This window comes from Perognathus longimembris, chromosome 12 (assembly GCF_023159225.1).
Source record: "Perognathus longimembris pacificus isolate PPM17 chromosome 12, ASM2315922v1, whole genome shotgun sequence".
Lineage (NCBI taxonomy): Eukaryota > Metazoa > Chordata > Mammalia > Rodentia > Heteromyidae > Perognathus > Perognathus longimembris.
This window is the reverse complement of record NC_063172.1, coordinates 11,042,629-11,048,628: the sequence shown is the minus strand read 5'-3', so window position 1 is coordinate 11,048,628 and position 6,000 is coordinate 11,042,629. Positions and strand designations below refer to the sequence as shown.

Here is a 6,000-nt window from a genome sequence, read left to right as displayed (position 1 = left end):
TTCTACTAGTACAGTAAAGCTAAGTATGTCAATGTGAATTGAACCTTACTGTGAAATGGTCGTTCTTTTTTTCTGGATTTTTTTCTTTACTTTTAAGCTGACAAATGATTCTATGAGTAGCCAAGTTTGAGAACCATTAATTAACATGTTTGATTTTTCTAAGGGACAAAGGACACTCATTTTTAAAGGGATATCACTTGGCAGGAAAGTAGCTCCTTTTGTCTGATCTCTTTCTTAATTTTAGGCCACCCTAATTAAGGGTTCTCTCCCCATAATTTCTATAGGTCTCAGTCAATAGCCCCCTCTTTTATGACCATCCATAAAAACAAAGTTTTACATTCCTAAATAGAAATTTTCAGTATTTCCTTACCAAAAAAAAAAAGACAGCAGAGTTTGTTTTTTTATCATTATTGTCAAGGCTTTGTACTTCATGCTCCTGACCTTACCGAACTACTGTTTCTCATATGTGGTGCATCTGCCTAAGGCACCTGTGTGAAGAGACAAGAGTCTATATAGTGATAATATTTAAAAGTTTATGGTTTTCAAGTGTGTTAAATCATCTATTATTTCCTGTGTGTGTGTGTGTGTATGTGTGTGTGTGTGTGTGTGTGTGATTCTCATTCTGACTAGATAATGTTGGATGCATCTTCCCTGGTAATTCATCTTCAGCTTCTGAAATACAAATCAGAAGTTATCCAATAAGCTCTTGGAAAGGTGAGTTGTTGTAAATTCTCACTTATCTCCAAATTTCATTAAAGTGTCTATAGTAAATACACAGCTTTTGATGTATCAATCATCCCTTAATGAAGTGGTTAAAGAAGGCCTCCACTTTTTGAATAACCCACACTAGACAGCTTACTAATGAATATAATGGATGTTAGACATGCTTCTTAACTTGATGAAATGTGCTGGACCAAGAACCATACATTGGCCAGATGGATTGCAAGACCTCTTCCACTGCATGAACACATTGTAAAACTTCTACTAATGCTTTTTTTCTACTTCAAAATAATGCTTTAGCTTTGTGATTCCATTCAGGTCTCTACTTGCTGTATGCAGAATTCTGTTCCCTAATCCCTACTAAGTGTGAGTCAAATTCTCTCTCTAGACCCTTGTGGATTAGTTCAAGAGACCCTTTCATTAAATGCATTTTTCAGAGTATTTGAAAGAACAGAGAAAGAAGATATTAATTTTTCTTTCCCCTCTTTAAAAAATAAGTAAGCATTTATATACTGACCAGTTTTGCTCAGTAACTAGTGTTTGTGGGAATATTCCAGTTGTTGAAAACTCAGGGAAAAGGCCACTCATTCTGATCACATCTTACTACTGGAAGCCACTCATATCTGACACAATCTCTTAATCATGAGTAATCATATTGACTAAATCAACAAAGGCATGCTTTTCATGTTGCCTGAGTATTTTAAGAAGCTGAATAAAACAAACTCTATGATGTATCTATATCATACAAACTATAAATGTTTTAATAAACTGGCATAATTATCCTATGTATTTGTTTCACTATCTCTATCATGGATACCAAATTCTGCAGATTCTTGAGTTTAATATATCAAATGACAATCTCATTCATTTGTATCCATACATATCTTTACACATATTTTCAATTACCTGAAAGTTATGTCTAATGCAATGTAAATATCATGAAAATAGTTGCAATAGTATATTATCTAGAGAGTAGTGACAAGAACAAAAGAACATATTTGAGAGAGGCATAATATTTTTTGAATATTTTGAATTTTGGCTAGTTGAATCAGAAGCTACTGAATATGGAGGCCAGCCATGGTTTATATCCAAGTAGCTACTATCACTTATATAATACATCCAAATATGTAATTGTGTGTGTTACTTAAAATTTGACACCTTGCATTGAAGCGATCAGAAATGAAATTCAAATATTCATGATACTTAACAAAAGTGAACATAAAAGGTATCTATCAGCTCTGTGGAGACATAGCAGAGGCAGTATTCAGAGGAAATTTTACAGTTCTGAGTTCCCCAATCAACAAATTAGAGAAATCTCAAACCATCAATTTAATGGTGCATCTTTAGCCCCTTGAAAATGAGCAACAAGCCAAACCCCAGTCTAGTAGACAGAAACAAATCATTAAAATTAAGTCCAAATTAAATGAATTAGAGTCCAAAAACAAAATACATGTCAAGGATCGGTAAAATAAAGAGTTGTTCTTTGAAAAAATTAACAAAATTGACATACTCTAACCCCCTAAAAAGAGAACATACCCAAATAAATAAAATGAGAGATGAAAATGTCAAGCAAGATTCAGAACATTATAAGGGAATATTTTTCAACCCTTTATGCTAACAAATTTGAGAATCTGGAAGAAAGGGAAGAGTTTCTAGCAAATATTGTTATACCTAAACTAAACCAAGAAGATCTAAACCAACTAAGTAGACCTATATCAAGTATTGAAATAGAAATGACAAAAAATAAAAAAAAAATAAAAAAAAGATCTCCCATCCAAGAAAAGCCCAGGACCAGGCAGATTCATAGCCAAATTCTATAAGGCCTTCAAAGTAGAACTCACACTAATACTCCTCAAACTCTTCAATAAAACTGAAAGTAAAAGACACTACATCCTTGTTCTATGAGACCAGCATACTCCTCATCCCAAAACCAGATAGGGACCCATCAAGGAAAGAGACCTATAGACACATTTCTTTAATGAACATTGGTGAAAAACTTATCAATAAAATTCTGACCAACTGATTTCAACAAATAATCAAAAAACTCATACACTATGACCACACTATGATACACTATGACTGGTTCAGTATACACAAGTCAACTAATATAATTCTTGACATCAATAGAACCAAAGACAAGAACCACATGATCATCTCCATAGATGCAGACAAAGCATTCGCTCCAACACACCTTTATGATGAGATCGCTGGAGAAACTAGGAATCCATGCAACAGCCCTCAACATAATAAAGGCTGTGTATGACACGCCTACAGCCAACACTATACTTAATGGTGAAAAGTTCAAACTATTTCCTCTAAAATCAGGAACAAGACAAAAATGTCTGCTGTCTCCACTCCTCTTCAATATAGTATTGGAACTCCTAGCCAAAGCAGTTAGGCAAGAGACAGACATAAAAGGAATCCAAATAGGGACAGAAGAACTCACCCTATTTGCAAATGACACGATCCTGTATTTAAAGAACCCCATAGACTCAATTCCAACTTACTCGAGCTGACCCAAACTTTGGCAAAATAGCAGGGTATAAAATTAACCCACAAAAAATCAGTAGCTTTTCTGTATGCCAACAATGAGAAGAGTGAGGCTGAAATCAGAAAAGCAACTCCTTTCAAAGCAGCCTCAAACAACAACAAAACCCCCACTAAGAATTAACTTAACCAAAAAGGTGAAGAACTTCTATGATGAAAACTTTAAAAACCTCAAGAAAAAAAAAAAAGAAATTAAAGCAGATATAAGGAAGTGGGAAAACTTCCCATGCTCCTGGATTGGGAGGACTAACATTGTGAAAATGCCAATACTGCCCAAAGCTATCTACAAATTCAATGCAATACTCATTAATATTCCAACATTTAATTATTTAATGAAATAGAAGAAGCCATCCAAAAAATTATGTGGAATAATAGAAAACCCCAAATACAAAAACAATCCTTAGCACCAAAAACAAACAAACAAAAAAACAAAACAAAAACAGTGCTGGAGGAATAACAACACTAAACTTCAAACTCTATTATAAAGCTCTAGTTATTAAAACACACACACACACATGCACACACACACACACACACACACACACACACACACACAGAAATAACCAGTTTGGCCTGAGGTCCAATGGAATAGAATTGAGGACCCAAAACTGATCTCACAAACTTATGGCCACTTAATCTTTTATAAGAGAGCCAAAATTATCATATGGGAGAAAGACAGCCTCTTCAACAAATGGTGCTGGCAGAATTGGCTATACACATGTAGATAACTGAGATTAGATCCATATATATATCACCCTGAACCAAAATCAACTCCAAAGGATCACAGAACTCAAGGTAAGAGCAGATACCCTGAAAATATTACAGGAAGGGATGGGGGAAAAAATAGGGCTCCCTGGCACAGGTCAAAACTTCCTAAATAATGATCCAGAAGCACAATAAATCAAAGGCTGGACAAATGGGACTGCATTGAACTACAGAGCTTCTGCATGGCAACGAACATAGCTAGCAAGATAAACAGCCCACAGATTGGGAGAAGATCTTCACTAGCCATATAACAGACAGACAAGGGCCTCATATCTAAAATATACCTAGAATGCAAATAGTTAACCCTCCCAAATAACAAATCCTCAAAGAAACAACCATCTAATTAATAAGTGGACTAAAGAATTAAAAAGAGACTTATCTGGAGAGGAAACAAGAATGGCCAATGGACACATGAAGAAATGCTTAACATCTCTGGCCATAAAAGAAATGCAAATCAAGTCAAGACTACATTGAGATTCCACCTCACCCCAGTTAGAATGACCATTATCAAGAAAACAAATAATAACAAATGCTGGCAGGCTTTCTGCCAAAAGGGAATGCTGATACACTGTTGGTGGGAATGTAAACTGGTTCAACCACTCTGGAAAGCAGTATGGAGATTCCTCAAAAGACTAAACATAGAGCTCCCCTATGATCCAACAATCCTACTCCTGGGCATTTACCAAATGACCACAAACAATGCCAGATTAAAGTCAATAGCACAACTATATTCACTGTAGCATTATTTACCATAGTTAAGATACAGAACCAGCCCAGATGCCCCTCAGTAGATGAATGGATCAAGAAAATGTATGTATATACACAATGGAATTCTATGCTTTCATCAGAAAGAAACACACTGCCCCATTTGTAAGGAAATGGAAAGACTTGGGAAAAAAATCATATTAAGTGAAGTAAGCCAGATCTCAAAGAAACGTAGGCTCTATGGTTTCCCTCATTTGTAATAATTAGTATATGTCCAAGATAGTCCTAGAAGTAGATTACAATAGCTCCATAGCTACATACATATGACTAGATAAAACGATGCTAATAGAAATGAACTTCAAGAGGTTTGGTATGTAATGTGTGAAGTTATTTCTTTTGTTTTCATTTGGTTTATCTTCTGTTGTCACTGTTTTTTAAAATTTTGATACACTGTGTCTTGTACATATGTTTATCTGATTTGGGGAAAGGAAGGAGAAAAACAAAATGGTGAGACAGGGTATGAGGGTGAACCAATGCAACAGTCATACTCACAAGACACTATGTTGGAAATGAACTTTACAGCTTGAGGGGGGAAGGGAGTCAGGGGAAGCAAAAGTGGGAGAAAACGAGGAGGGGGTAACACTGCTTGACAAGAAATGTACTCATTACCTTGCTTATGTAACTGTAGCCCCTCTGTACATCACCTTGACAATAAAATAAAACAAAAAATTTAAAAATGACACCTTGTTCCTAAATATACTCACTAAGCCGCAAAATCTCTTAAATATAATGTAATCAGAAATGGTATAGCTATGAAGACAAATCAGAAAATTAGAAAAAAAATCAGTAAAATATAGACAACATGCAATACCAAAATAGATGAATCTTGATGATTCATTTGAATAATTAAATTATTAAACTCCTGGGATTTTGTTTGTTTTGCTTTTGCTTGTTTTTGTTTTGAGTTACTGGGCATTGAACTCAGGGCCTTGTGCTTGCTACAAAGGAATGAATTCTTTCATGTACAAAACTATCTTGAAGCCAGCCTGTGAGTCTGCTTACCTAAACGTGTGCATGCAGAGATTTAGATAAAGCTAGCAATAATAGTGCCATGATACAAGCCTTAAGGACAAAGTCATTAAAGTCCCTGAGTATAGCTACGACAACAGCAAAATTACCTCGGAAAAATATAGGAATGAGATTTCTAAGTAGAATTCCTGAACATATTTGTGGACTTCAGTTACTGAGAAACTTACAAAAAAG

General features: G+C 35.0%; 1 pseudogene; it reads left to right on the top strand.

Moving 5' to 3' along the window:
• The first annotated feature begins 5,775 nt into the window (after positions 1–5,775).
• LOC125361123 lies at positions 5,776–5,902 on the top strand (annotated as a pseudogene).
• Positions 5,903–6,000: the final 98 nt, after the last annotated feature.